At 37.5% G+C, this 14629-nt stretch overlaps 1 protein-coding gene across 2 annotated transcripts in view; it reads left to right on the top strand.

Annotated features, from left to right (window-relative positions):
* The window catches only part of NUDT14 (nudix hydrolase 14), a 63212-nt gene that overhangs the window by 13371 nt on the left and 35212 nt on the right, over nt 1-14629 (top strand). The gene's annotated exons all lie outside the window — the stretch shown is intronic.

The following is a 14629-nucleotide window of genomic DNA, read 5'->3' as shown; positions in this document are numbered from 1 at the left end:
AAACATACCTTTGTTTTTATTTGGTCACTTAAGCTTGTTGAGCTTTTGAAACAGTAGGATTAGAAGAAAAGTTGCCTATCAAGTCTTTTGGCAAATCTGTCTTAGAATTTAATATGTATGTCTGCACTTAGCACTCTGCTTTCAGCATTGTAACATCTCTGACACTTTAAAATATTGGACGTAGGTAGGCAGTTTCTGGCTTACTTTGCAAGGCTTGTGTTGCTCTTTAGAGTGACATTTCCACAGCACTGCAGTTTGTACGGCCTAAAATTTGATCAATAACTCATCTGATTTGTACCGCTCAGATAAGTTAAAGAATAACGTGAGATTATTTGCCTCATATTCAGTGAAACCAGTCAGTAATCATTAGTATAGAAATTACTACTATAGTACTTTAACGGGATAGTTCCGTCAAATTTGAAACCTGATTGTCTCCCTGACTGTTTCTGTAAACCATCCTTTTTTCTTGTTGAGGAGAAATGGTTGACCTGTCAGTCTGGAGAACCTGTTTCTTTTTATCTCGTTACTTTCTCTTTGATCTGTCTAGGAGTTAAAATCTCTTGGCAGAGCTCTCACAAGACTCACGGGAACGTACGAGCCTCCCTAGAGCATTATGGTACACTCCATAGAGAAAGATTAATTTGTAAAAGTAATAATATAAATGTCAAGATTTAAGTGTAAGAATTATGGGGGGGAGGGGGGAAGAACAGAGATTTAATCACACCCAGGGGCTGAAAAAAACTAGTCAGGGAAACTCTTTCACTAAACGCAAAAAATGTTGGAATATTTGCTTTTGAAGTATTTCTCAAAAAACCACAGATGAATGGCAGTTGGCATTGTGTCTTCCGTCCCCTCTGTCTGTACATTCTTCTGCAGTCTTTATGATAGAGCAGTGGCATGCATTCCAGTAGTAGTGCATTAAGCGGGATGACAAACCAGTTGTGCCTTGGGGAGAGGATGAAAGAGAAAAGAAGCAACTTTCTGCAGTGCTATGTTTTGTATACTTTTTGGTCAGAAAAGTATGTCTTGCTCTTGGAAGGGAAGGTGTGTAATTGTCTGTAGTACTTGTGGAAGTTAATTCTTCATTCTCAGACCAGCCCTGCTGAATCTGTGGAGTGAATTTGTGACCTTCATTCTTTGTCTAGGATTTTAGGCTCTTCTGTATATGCTGGGTTCATGCCATTGCATGCTCAGGATAAACTCTTAGAGCTTAAGGTGTCTTGGTATTCTGTTGAAGGAGCCAACAGAAACGGCAATAAATAGTTTTAACGTGCTCACAGTATTCAGTACAGCTGAGGAGACATGCTAAAAATCCTGGGACCTTGTCTATGAAAACAGTTACAGTAAGTGGTAACCTTGAGTTCTCATGAGACTTGGTGTGTAGGAGGCGTCCTTCCCTGCTCTTACTTCACCATGGAGACACCGGGGTGCTGCACCTGGCTTTGTTCCCAACTTTATTGAAACTTAGGATCTCCCAAGTGCTGCTTGCTAACCTTGGTCAATCTTGTTAATGCTGGTTCTTTGTTGGCATGTACCAGACTAGCGTGTGATGCAAGGTGTACAGTTCATTGAGCTATATTGTTCCTGCATTGATTTAACTTCTGCATCAGAAATATTTTGTCCTTCTTAATTTATAAATAAATGAATAGATATGTTGATTACTTTTTAAAATCAGACTTACGTGATCCAGGCTATTGCTTTACAGGTGCATTTGCAAAACCAAGTAACTTTGAAGTTACACATGACATTGTTTTCTGTATTGTTTTTTTAAATCCAATTTTAATGCTAAAACAGTCTATACACAGGCTTTTTCTCATCAGTGTTCTGTTTCAGGTGACATGGTAGTTTTTGTTTCTGGAATTAGAACAACATTTGTCAACTGCATAGTTTTTGAATGCAGCTTTATTATCCATCTAAAAATGGAGTGGTCTAGTACTGTGGTAGAAGAGGGATAGGGTTTTCTTCTGCTGGCTCTTTGTCAACCTGAAAGATTTTAATCAGACCCTGTGTAAGTTGCAGTGGAATTTGTTAGAATGACTAAAAAGATAATAAGGAATATTAGACAATTGATGGTGGTGATTAGCATTTGGCTGAAATACCAGTGGCAACTTAAAACTGTGGTTTTATGGTGTTGTCAGTGTTGTTTTCCTGAATGGCATAGCAAAATTAATGATGAAAGGACAGTTTCTTTCCTTCCTCTTTTGGATGAGGGTCATGACCTAGGGTAGCAAAGAAGAAGAAATTATGCTTGTAGGCGTAGTGGTTGCCTTGGGACTGATGATTTTAAGATTCATTTTCTCCTTCTACTTGCTACTGTTTGTTTCTCTTCCTGCTGTGCCTGCAGAGGTGAGGTGATGTTGGCGTAAATGCTGTCGAAGTCAGTGGGGTGGATGTCTCTCTAGAGATTCTACACGAGGTTGTCTTCAGCAGTCCCAAATTCTTTGGGGTGCTATACCAGTAAGTGGTCAGGGGAATCACAAGTTGTGGGAATGTGATTTGGACCAAAGCAGTGTTTGTCCACCAATGTTTGTACCATTTGGAGAGTCTTCTTCCTAAGGGGTTGAAAGGGTATTTTGACTAACAAGCACACAGGAGGAGTCCAGGAAGGAGTTGAAGAATATAAAGTGAGATTTCTCATCTACTGTGAGGTCTCGGACTCGTAGTGGGTACTTTATATTGAATCTCACTCTATCTTGAAACAGCTAGTACAGACATCTAGGTATGTTATGACGAGTGCAGAATTGTTTCCCCTGCCTGTCATTAAACATCACTAGTCTGAAATTTCACAGTCAGGCCCTTTGTCTCAATAACTCTGTGGTCAAAAGAAGCAGCTGCCAATGGACCAGAAAAGATTAAAACAGGTTTCCTGGAGATGTTTTTCATTCTTTTGGTCTCTTTAAAAAAAATTAAAACAAAGTTTATTTTTCTTACAGTTAGCTGTGTCTCAGTAAAATTTAGCAGTTTGGAAAATGTTGTCTTTAGCAACTTAGGAGTGTAAGTGCCATTTTCCAAAGGAATTTGCAGCAATCAGTCTCACTGAATTTCACTATGGCTTCATCAGGTAGCAGAGCAGAAATAGTTTTGTAATCTTAGGACAAATATTGCAGTTTAAATCCCACCACAGAATATGACATCATTCAATAAAGGTGTTTAGATGTTATCTGGGGGTTCTGGCATTTGCCTGAAATGACAGTGGTTCAGAGTAAAGTCTAAATTCAGATCTTCCATCTTTCCTGTGAGTGCCTTAAAAGTGAAGGTTATTGAATGCTACAAAGTGCTGTCTTAAATCTCATCTCTTGGAGTTGTTAATTAATTATTATAAATTGGAACAAGGATATGAACCTGTGTCTCTTGTTCCCCAGATTCATTTATCACTGAACTACAAAACCCATGTTTGTTTGTTTGTTTCTAACTCAATGAATATGTAACAATTTATACAAATAAGGAAAACACCAGAAAAAGAAATGAAACACAGAACACCTAGGAGTTCTTAGCAGCTCTCTGGCTGAGGTATTTCCCTCGCTTTTATTCTCTGAGCTGGAGCCAGCAGATGTGCCTCCTGGATCTATGTTTCTCCGCCTCTTAGGTTGTTCGGGGAATTTTATTTTTCATTTCCCTTAATGTTCACTGGATGTGTAATGCATACAATAAACTAAAAAAAAATTTTCCATGCTCCTTTTCCACAGGGATATGCTTTTAATGTTAGTATCACTTTTGCTTGTCCTGATACAGAATTCAGAAGACAAACTGTTACAATTTCTGATCACGATTTACCCAGGACAATTGTCTCAATTGCTTCTAGCTTCTGATCCTCTTCAAAGATATGTGTATTAATCCCATTGAATGTCATCAAGTCTAGTATGTCCTTAATTATTTGGCAGATCAGGATTGTAGAATGTGAGACATGAAATTACAAGTACAGTTGTCCCCTCTTTTGTGTGGCACATACGTTTATGCAGTGGCAACATGACTAGCAATGGAGAAGCTTTTTTGTGTTGAGTTGGTTTAACCAGGTGGCATCTTTAGTGTGTCTCAGTGTGTGGTTGCAGAAATGTTTGTGCTGTTTGCACACAGGAGACTGTGCGGAAAGCAGGGAAAGGGAGGGTGATACTATTTTGATGGAAGTGCTGATTTAGGTCAGATTAAGCAGAAAGTATGGCAAAGGAAATCTTAGTGGTTTACATTTCCTGAGTTTTTGTCCCTTTGATAGTAATTTTGCAAATAAATTGTTACTGCAAATTGAGTGAGATTTTTTCTTTAACAATAACAGAAAAATATAGGGAAAAGATTACAAAAATAGCCTTTGCTGTGCAGGTTTTCAGCAAGTATGGATATAAGTGGCTGTGTGAGATGTGTAATACATCTGTTTGAAAGTACAGTACTTATTTACAGAAAAGTATTTTGCTGTCATGTGAGCTGAATGCACAGTTTGCAAATGATATTATCTCTGTTAAATCATCTTTCAGTATCAGGAATGTATTCCTTAACTATGTCCAGTCAAAGTTTCAGATTTCATGTTTTACTGTAACTTTGTGGAAAAAGTAGTGTTAGTAATTTGGTAAATATGGAAAGTGTATGTTCCTTTTATCCCTGCAAAATAAGAAAATGTGTCACAGACTTCAAAGGGAAAACACAGTTTAGTGAAAATGGGAAAATACATGCAGCAAAATTTAATAATATGACAGGAATTGAAGTAAAACACAGAGAAGTTGAATACTTGCTTTAAATTTTGTCATTTATATACAATAACACTGGAGTCTGAAAACTCTGCCTATTAGCAATTGGTTCCTTTCAACAGAATTGGAGTTAACTTAGTACTAGGAAAGCCCCATCTGTATCTCAACTTATAACCTTAAATTATATGCTGACCTGGCAGTAAAATGATGTGAGAAAAGTCATAAATTTGACCTCTGTGCATATTGTGTTTCTTAACGCAAGCACCATATCCTTATTCTTTGTAGTATAGATTTCAGTATGCTACTACGTATTTGCTGTGGAATACAGCATGTTTGATATGTATATGCAATTGTTCTTAATAATAAAAACAAGGAGAGAAAGGAGATTTGACTTAATTTAGTGTACTTATATCTGCTTAATTCTCATGTTTTATAAATTTCATTCAAAGGTAAGTGATCGTACTGATAGTTGAATGCCAAGCTAAACTGCAACAACTCCATTGTTGAAAAGTACACACAAAAAACAAACTGTGACCTGAAAAGTAAACTTCCAGAGGATTATACAAGAAAGTTTACTTATACATCAAGTATCTTAGTGGTAATTGTTCTGGCAGTTGATGTACATAAAATGAACAAAGTGGCTTGGCCCAGTATTGCACTAACAGTTGAATAAATTAATGCGTTCTCTATTGTTTATTTTACCTCCTAAAGTGTGAAAAAATTGCACCTTTGAACAGTAAACTCTATTGCCATAACCATCTGTTTGCAGTTTCATTACAAACTCCTACCAGAATAACCCTCACTTTGAAGAGAAAATTGATATGGGTTGTAAAAATTACAGTCTATGACCTTACGTTTTATGTCTCTTGAGGTACCCCTGGTGTGGTCTCCACTGGTATACATTATGATTTCTTCAAGAAGTACCTTTATGTCTTCCAGCTAATTTCAGATAAGAAGTCAAGTCCATGCCTCAAAGAGTTTGCTATCACATAGAGTTGAGTACCTCTGTCGCTTGTTCGAGATCCTCATACATAAAATGAGTGTAGTGTAGGCCACAGCAGCTTTGCCATGCCCTGCCCAGAACTGCTGTCAGCTGCAGCTGGCACGTTGTTCTTTAGTGTGTAGGATGTTTTGTCCCCATGAACTTTGCTAGCTTAGTCATACTTATGAAATTGTTAATATTGTCCATTAAAGCCAGTTAGCAGCAGTAGTGTTTGTGCTTTAGATAGAACATTCATTTTTAATGTTGTTGAAAAGTTATCAGTTTGTGTATTTTTGGATGCAGATTCCACAAAGGCAGTAAAAACAGTAATTTCTAACTGAAACATTTCAATAGGGGTAAGTTAAAAACTGCAAAATGCCATTATTTGTAATCATGATGCTTTTCAAATAAACATTCTGGATAGTTTAGTAATGAAATCTTACAAGCTTTGTTTAAAAAACAAACACTCCCCCCCTCCTCTTGAGCTTAAACAGTGGCTTGTTTAAAAAACAGTAAAATTCCATAACACTTAAACTCTTTTGAAGTAGTTCTTCAACATCAGCAAGTAATTCTGCAAATTGCTTTTGAAGATGAGGCTTCATTTACTCCAGCGTGTGCAGTCTGATGGAGTGGATTAGTGGGTGTGGACTGAAATTGTAATTTAGGCTTTTTTGTGTGCATGTGTCTTTCTCTAGAACACTCCTTATCAGATACACCTCTATCCTCTTGGACTAATTTTGAATAGACCAAGGCTGTTCTGTTTAATAGTCACTGGTGAAAACTTGGTACGAATATAATGGCATTACATTCATGTTAACTACTAAAAATCATTTTTTTCATCAGGTTGTATAGTAGAGCACTTTTTTTTTTATCCTATCAGTTCCCAGAACCAGCTTGCTGCATGGTTACACGAACGCCGATGATGGGGTAGAGCAGATATGTGCAGCTGGGGTAGAAAAAGGGGCAGCCTGGGTTTCGATTGACTTACACTGTTACAGGACTGCACCCTAGGACTGAGTTTAACAGCAACACTTTGCATTTAAATTAGTAGTTGTGTAATATGATAGCTAAGCATAAGACAGTTCCCTAATACTGATGTATACATTCAAAAGGAAAAAAAGAGGGCCAGGCACTCAACTAATGCAAATTAGAATGATTTTATTGATTTTATTATTTTTTTAATTGAGTTGCATGGTTTCATGCCGGCTGAAAGTGCTTCCTTTCATTTTGAAAGATATGTAATACTTTCTATGAAATCTGTAATTATATAAAAAGAAGACAGCTTTCTCCCTGCTTATCACAAATCAAACCTTTAAAGTAGACAAAAAACCTGTGATAAGTCGTCATTTCAAACAGATTTCATATGCAAAATAGTCTGTTCAGAACAGGATTTTTCTTTTAGATGACAAGGTTGAATATTAATTGTCCTTGAATTTTTGACTGTTCCTTTGCACTGTTTTCTTGTGGATGAAGAAGATTTTTAGATACAGCATGGCAGCTCTCTAGCTTCTATAAGCAAAAACCCACCTCACTAACTTATTAATCCAATAAAAATATTCAACAGGAAGCGATGAAACTTTTAAAGCCTATGGAACAGGTTATTTTATTTTATTCTTATTTGGAAAACATCACAAGTCCAGACTTGCTTTAGCTGTCTTTCTCTGTTTGATTTCTGTTCCTTATACAGGTTTCACAGTATCATGTTGACTACTAATGCTTTATTTCTTAAAAAAAATCCCAAACTATGCATTTTTGGGGGTCAAAGCTGGTGGTTTATTTTTTTATTTTTGTATACTGTTGAAAATACTATGAAAAATATTCAGGCAGTGCAAGGTAATTTGGCCACTAATTGTATGATAGGAAAGTGAAAAACAAAAAGTATTCAGTCCTGAGTTTGGCCTGGAAATACAGCTTCTGTGGGCACATCATTGTGGACACTGGAAACATTATGTATTAATTATATATAACAAAGAGTTATAGCATTAATAATTCAGCTGGCAAGAAATGGTTTATATTAGATTATAAATCCTCATATGTTTCCACTGAAACATATGTGACATCAGATTCCATTAAGCTGGAAAAAGAAATGTAACAAGGAAATGTCAACTGATAGGAGCACTTCTATAGCGGGTGGAGAGTGGAAGGGAAGTGTTCATTTACAGAGGGATGAGGGCTTAACTTTTAGCATCCAGTATCTCCTGTCTTGCTGGGTTTACCATAGGGGAAGTCCACTCTATTTAGCCCAAGAAATGTGTCTCAAGGAGAAGCAGCAGCTAATGCACATCTTCAGGGCATATATTCCCATTGTAGGAGCATATATTTTATAAACCAAAAGTAATGAATTACGGAGTTGCTTTTATTGCAAATTTACCTCTTGGCAGCTTTTATTGGTCATAAAAAGGTGAATATGACTGAAAAGCATTAAGCTAAGACCACTTAAGGAAATAAAGGTGGCAAGAGGCTGCAGGAGCTGTCTGCATTGGTGCACATTTTTGTCTGTCTTCATGAGTCAGTTGCTTGATTCCCTGGGTGTGCTGCTCATCTGGATTAACCTGACGAAAACCCATCTAACAAAGTGACAAGTTTGGTGTTCTCTTGCCACACAGTTCTGGGCAACAAGTAGACACCTCAACAAGAGAATGCGTAGTGAATTTCCAGATAGAGGCATTGCTGTGCACATTGATATTAAACTGTGTAGGTAAATTTATAGAAGATTGGTTGAATGTGAAAATAAGTGCAACAGAAAAATAAGTTTTACACATTTTAAAGAAAAAAATACCCTTATACCTTAAAAAAAAATTTGAGAACAGAAAAAACCAAAATCTGATTATTCCTCTAGGGAGTTTTACTGTTTTGTTACATATAAATCATTAAACAGGGACCGCGCACTTGCTTGGCTTTGCTGACTCTAGTTTAAGACCGTTATTTGCCAATTAATTCTCTTATCTGTTTTTCTTTACCTATTGTGTTATTATTTTATTGGATGAAGAATGGTCATAATTGCTTTGCATTAAGGACATTAACTGCTTTTGTGTCTTAGGAGCGTGGAAACAGATTAAATGGAGCAGTGAAGACAGAGTTAATTTTATGTTATAGTGGCTTCAACTTCTTGAGTTGGATTTTTTCACAAACATGGAACATTTACTTCTTGGATGACTACTTTAAACCCAGTCCAACTGGTAGAGGCTAGGGGATCATGACTGTTGTTTGTAATTTTAATCCTCATAACTTGTGCATGTAGCTTATCTATACCATAATGTATTTGTCGTTTTTCCTTAACTGCCGCTGTTTGTTTACACCAACTTTTGTCTGGGCTCTAAATGAATTGTAAGATCACTGAACAGGAACCGTTCCCATTACATATGTTTAGTGCCTATCACAATGGGTCGCCAAACGTTGTGTTGTCTCTCCTGTAATGTAAACAGTAAGAAGTTAATCATTGTCACGAACAGATTTTTTTTCTCTTTTAGTGGCATATGTGAAGTTAGTTTGCTTATTTTGGACATAGGTCTCCAACATTTTAAGGGATCTGCCTGCATGGCCTGTTACCAGTCTCCTCAAAAATCTGTACTACAAGGTATGAGGTACAAGGTATACACCTTTTTACGGAGGTGGTTTTGGTGTGACTTTGCAGTTCTTGGCAACTTTGGCTTTGTCTGTCCAAGCAGGTTTTCTGTGGATAAACATGGGAGATGACATAGGGCGGTGCCTTTAATTCAGTTGCTTTATAAATTATTAAATACTTAAATAAGGCAAATAAGATAGGAGAAGCTTTAAGTAGATTTTGGGTAAAGATTGTTTCTGCTTCAGTCACATGTTGTCTGTCCAGAGCTCATTACAAGCAGTCATGTAAATGAGTGCAAATCCAACATAAATTTCGATTTGTTGAATGGTCTGAACTCCCAACAGAGTAACTACAGGAAATCTGTTACTGTAAACCTGCATGTTGAGGATTTATTTTAGACACCCTTGTGTGATGTTGTGAAACAATTACTACAGAGTTAAAGGAAGCATTTAAAGGGGTTTTGTGAGTGTTCTTGCACCTGTTACACTAATGTATTTTGAGTTTACTCTTCAGAATAAAACCTTTAATAAAATCTAAGAAGTATAAACCTTTAATTACGAGTGTTTAAAACATGTATGTAATACAGTAGGTGTTTCAGAAGCTACCAGTTAATGGTTTTATACATAAAACAAGCAAGGCAAACTTCTCTGTGCAGCTGCTGGACTTTAGCACTGGCTCCTTGAAAGGAGACAGTTCAGTGCCCAGATAAGCCTTAGGCTTTCTCCTCAGGTAGTCTGCTATGAGATAGTGCTTCTGTATTATGAGAACTAGTGAATAATTGTTTCACATTCACCATCTCCATGTCATTCATGATTTTACAGACTTCTGCCATGTCAGCCCTTAGTGTGGCACTGTACATAGGTTATCTTTAGCTGCACAGCACGGCCTGCTGCACCATCCCTTTCACTTCCTCATCTCGAAACTCAGTAGCATTGGAAAGGTGCAGGTCTTGTTAGTTACAACTGGGGCACCACAGCTCTAATTCACTTCCATTATTTATAAACAGATCCCATTCTTTGGGAGGGTCCTTGGAGATGGTCCTTGAGGAAAGGCCTACATCTGTCTCTCTAAAATTGTGTTTAAGTATTTATTCCCTCCATTTGAAAAAGCTGCATCTACAGAGAAATTCTGAATCCCAGCAGGGCTGTACACAACAGGAGAGACCACAGCCAAACTGAGGGGGGGGTTGGTTTGTTTGGGTTGGGGGTTTTTTGAAGGCCCAGGATGGTATCAGTGTAGAACTGAGCTGAGTATTGGTAGGTGTGGAGACACATTTACCTGATGTATGAGCTGGTTCAAGAGCTTCTCAGGTGGCAGACTGCGTATGGGTGCTGCCCTCAGGGAAAATAGGGAGGAAGGCATTCAAGCTGCCCCGAATGAAGAGTAGAGAGGGAAACTCCCAGTGGCTTGTTTCACAGCATGTCCAAGGTCTGTCACATGTGGAGCACCCCGTATCACCATAAGATGAGTGCCAGTTAATGTTTCTTCCTACATCAGTAGCATAGCCTGTCCTTTTTATTTTCTTTATTGGCTAACCTGGGCTAAGTCTTAGGTGAGTTTCTCTAGTAAGCAAAAGATATCCTTTGCATAGGTATTTGCTAACAGCAATTTGACCATGTTGTTCAGACGTTATATTGCCTAAGGTAGTGCGTGAAAGCAGAAGACAGATATCCCTGGGTGCAGTGATTCTTAAGGCATTTTAGCCAGAGAGAGAGAGAGTGTAGGTGGGAAAAAGAATGGTATTTTGATTACAGGCTGCAGACAAATCCAACTTATCCATAACAGACAGTGTGAACAGGCTCCTGCCTGTAATTATGGCATTGAGCAGATGCAGGAGGAGTCTTAGGAGAATGATTTCAAGGATGGAAGGAGGACAGAGAATGTACAGATCAAGTATGGGTGGCATCATAAACAGCTCTCCACTGGTAGGAGTCACATCTGCTGAACTTGCATGCACTGTCAACACTTGTCTAGCAGAGAACTCTTTGCAGTGCATGGTTGTCCTGGAATCACTTGAACCAAAAGGGATAGAGTTCTCCTTGTGCAGACTGTCAAGCTGGTAGCATACTGTTGCAATTCTAAGTTGTCAATGCCATTATCAAGTCAGTCTTATAGACAAGATGAGCAGGACTTGTGACATGCTATTGCACATTGAAATAGTATAGAAATGGCTATTTGTGCTTGCTTTTCAGGGTGGGGGGAGGACTGTGTTTAATTTGGATGCCTTTTTGAGGGATCGTCTTTTGACAGCCTTCAGCTGCCTTTTGTCAAAAGCTTGGAAGAGTATTCTGGGGAAGCATTGCTGTATGCTTCCTCTGTTCTTAAATTTTCCTTTCGCTGTTAGAGACAGGCAAGATGGACATCTCATCTGACCTGATACAGCTTTCTTATGCAATTTGTGCTTATGTAAGTAATCTGTCTTCTGTGTAATATGAAACGAAGTTGTCTCACATGCTGCCTCTCCTGGAATACAGCTTTATTAATTTACACATACTATATGCACTAGTTCAGCATTGCAACATCACAGAACCTGATCACTGAGCACAGAACTAGAGTGTGATTACTTTGTGATTAAAGATTTACCAAATCAAATATGTGTTATACAAGGTTGTTGCAGTATCAGAACTGCATTTCTGAACAGATAAAAACTAATATAAAATACTTTTGACATATTTGTCTTTATAAAACATCACAGGACACATTTCCTATTTGAAGAATAATTTTTTAATCTTTCTTAAATGTGGTAATATATTTTTTTCTCCTTCCCATCGTCAGTGTTTAGATCTCCCAGCAATCAATTATACTTACTTCTCTCACTTCATTGAGAGATACTTTGATTGTTCCTTGTTAGACATTGGAGAATGGACTATTTTAAAATAATGAAAATATATATGTTTATTAAAATGAAGAGCATTAAGGGTTTGAGAGAACTTTTGTATTTCACAAAGATACTTCTCTTTTTTTGGGAGTGATGTTGATTGACCATTGATACCTTTAATTCTTTCCAACTATCTGTAACTGTGCTGATAGGACAGCATTGTCAAAGATCAGGATATATGGAATGGAACAGTTTAACATGTAATCATGGCTACTTGGCTTTTAAAAGCATGAATCTTGATCAGTTTCAACAATTAATATTTTTGTCTTAAAGATAAGATAGAGATATTACATACAGCTTGATGTACTTGGTCAGAAACTGGTTAGAATTAATGTTCTGTAAAGTATGTAAAGTAGCATAAGAACCATTGGTAACTGTTTACATGCTATTAATAATTAGCAACCTTCATACTAGTCTGTTAGGAAAGAACCACGCATTGGGTACAATAGAAACTCAACTCCATACGGTTGGGTTCAAATTACATTTTACTTGGACAATAGGGCATGAATGGGGCTCATTTGAGTTTCTGCCACTGTAAACAATGAGATATTGGAATGTTTCATTTGTTTATTGATTTATTTATTTGGACAGGTGCAGGTTGATCATATGAAATAATTTTTTTAATTCAAATACAAGCAGAAAATAGCTTAACAAACATCATCCAGTCAGAGTGTATGATGATAACCAACATCTTGAACGGACAGACTCAAATTAATTTAGCCTGTGGCTGGTTTTGAATTTGGGTCTTAAACTAATCAAATCATGTTCTAAAGAAAGTGCTTTATGTGCTCTCCAGCCACTTAGAAAATAGAAAATACAGATTTTATTTTCTGATTAATTTCTTTTTAGGTACTAAGTTTCTTCTTTTACTTTCTGTTAAAAATTATGTGCACGTTTGTGAGGTAGATTGTGTTAATGCTAATGGGGCTCATCCCTTAGAAGAGGTCATTCAAATCTGATGAATCCCATCTGGATGAGGATCATTCTCTAGGGTGTAATTTTCCTCAGCTATTTGAAACCCTTTCCTAAGTGCTCCCAAGCAATCAGGCTCTATAATTTGCAAAATGATGGCAGGAGGAAAGAGCCAGGAAGATTGTTGCTGGGATCATACGTTAGAAAGTGGTATCACAGGACTAATAGCCTAAATTAATGCAAGGAGAGCCTTGATTCAGGCGTTTTTGTCATCTCCATCAGCTGGACACCTGCATTTCTCCCAGGTGGACACAACAAAGGGAGAATGAATGATGGTAGCACATCTTACCACTTGGTGCAGGGGAAGGTTGAAACGGGAGTATCAACATGAAGGTACATGCAGAAGACATTATCCGTGGTCCACAGTTTCCCAACTCACTCATGTCAAATAGAAAATTGCACGGCAGTCTGCAAACAAGAGAAAATCCCACAAATACATGTCTTACAGGTAGAAATAAACCTACAAAAGGGTTGAGCAGACCTTACACATTTAATACCTTAAATTATTTTACCACACAATATAGCCTATGGTATTAAGTTCAAGTGTTGCAACTATCTGTTGTGTCATAATCCTTTCAAAGTTGTTCCTCTGTCTCTCACCAGGTAGAACAGATTGGATATACACTCAGCTTGCTAAACAATAGCTTTAATATTTCAGTTCACACTGAGAATTTGCTGTCTTTATTTCTCTTTCAACATTATATTGCATTTAAACAATGACAGGGCTTCTCTTCCAATGCACGCGTTTGATTGCTGTCAATGCTGGCAGAAGGTATGCACAGATACCAGTGGAAGAGTAGACTAGAGTTTCTGTTGAGGTGAACAACTGTGTATAATTAGAGTTGTGGGAATGAAGGAAAACCCAGCTAGCAAGCAAACAGTCACTCTTCCAAAAAACTTGGTAAACTCATAAAGCTCAGGAGCTTAATCTCTGAACCAGAGTGCTTGTTATCTAATCCCCACCAGCTGTTGTGTACTTGGTAGCCATGACATCTGTAATAGAGCTGAAGGGCCTGTCTATATTGGTTGGCACCTTTACCCACCAACTGAACTTGATTCTTCTTTCATTGCTCACATTTACCTGCTTTAAATCATTAACCAGTTGCTCAGGGTTTGATCATCCATTTAACCATACTTTATAATAGAGAGTTTGTGCTGCTTTTCACATTAAGCGTATTTTAGGTATGTAGGTTTTCAGCAGGTCGGGTTTTGCTTTGCTAATAAGAGAAAGGTATCAACCAAAAGAATTTCCTCTGGTTGCATACTGATTCCTTATATAGACTGAAAACTGATGTATAGGAGTGAAATCTCTTGAGTTGTATTTCAGCTGGAAAATACCGTCACGCTTCTGATAAGCAGGGTAAAGAATTATATTCATGTCTCTCTTAACTGGTGTGTATTAATTGATATAGGTGATTATAGAAGATAGAATATAACCGTAAGCAAGTGTTCATTATAACTGTGGAAGAATGCTTGTTTTCAGGGATTGGTTTCAGCAGTGCTGTAGTGGGTGTCGTTCTTTTAAGATAGCAGAGGACACAAATTGGCCCAACTTG

The sequence above is a fragment of the Ciconia boyciana genome, chromosome 6 (genome assembly GCF_034638445.1).
Source record: "Ciconia boyciana chromosome 6, ASM3463844v1, whole genome shotgun sequence".
In the NCBI taxonomy this organism is placed as follows: domain Eukaryota; kingdom Metazoa; phylum Chordata; class Aves; order Ciconiiformes; family Ciconiidae; genus Ciconia; species Ciconia boyciana.
The sequence above is the reverse complement of the archived record's forward strand: the minus strand, read 5'-3'. Positions and strand labels throughout refer to the sequence as shown.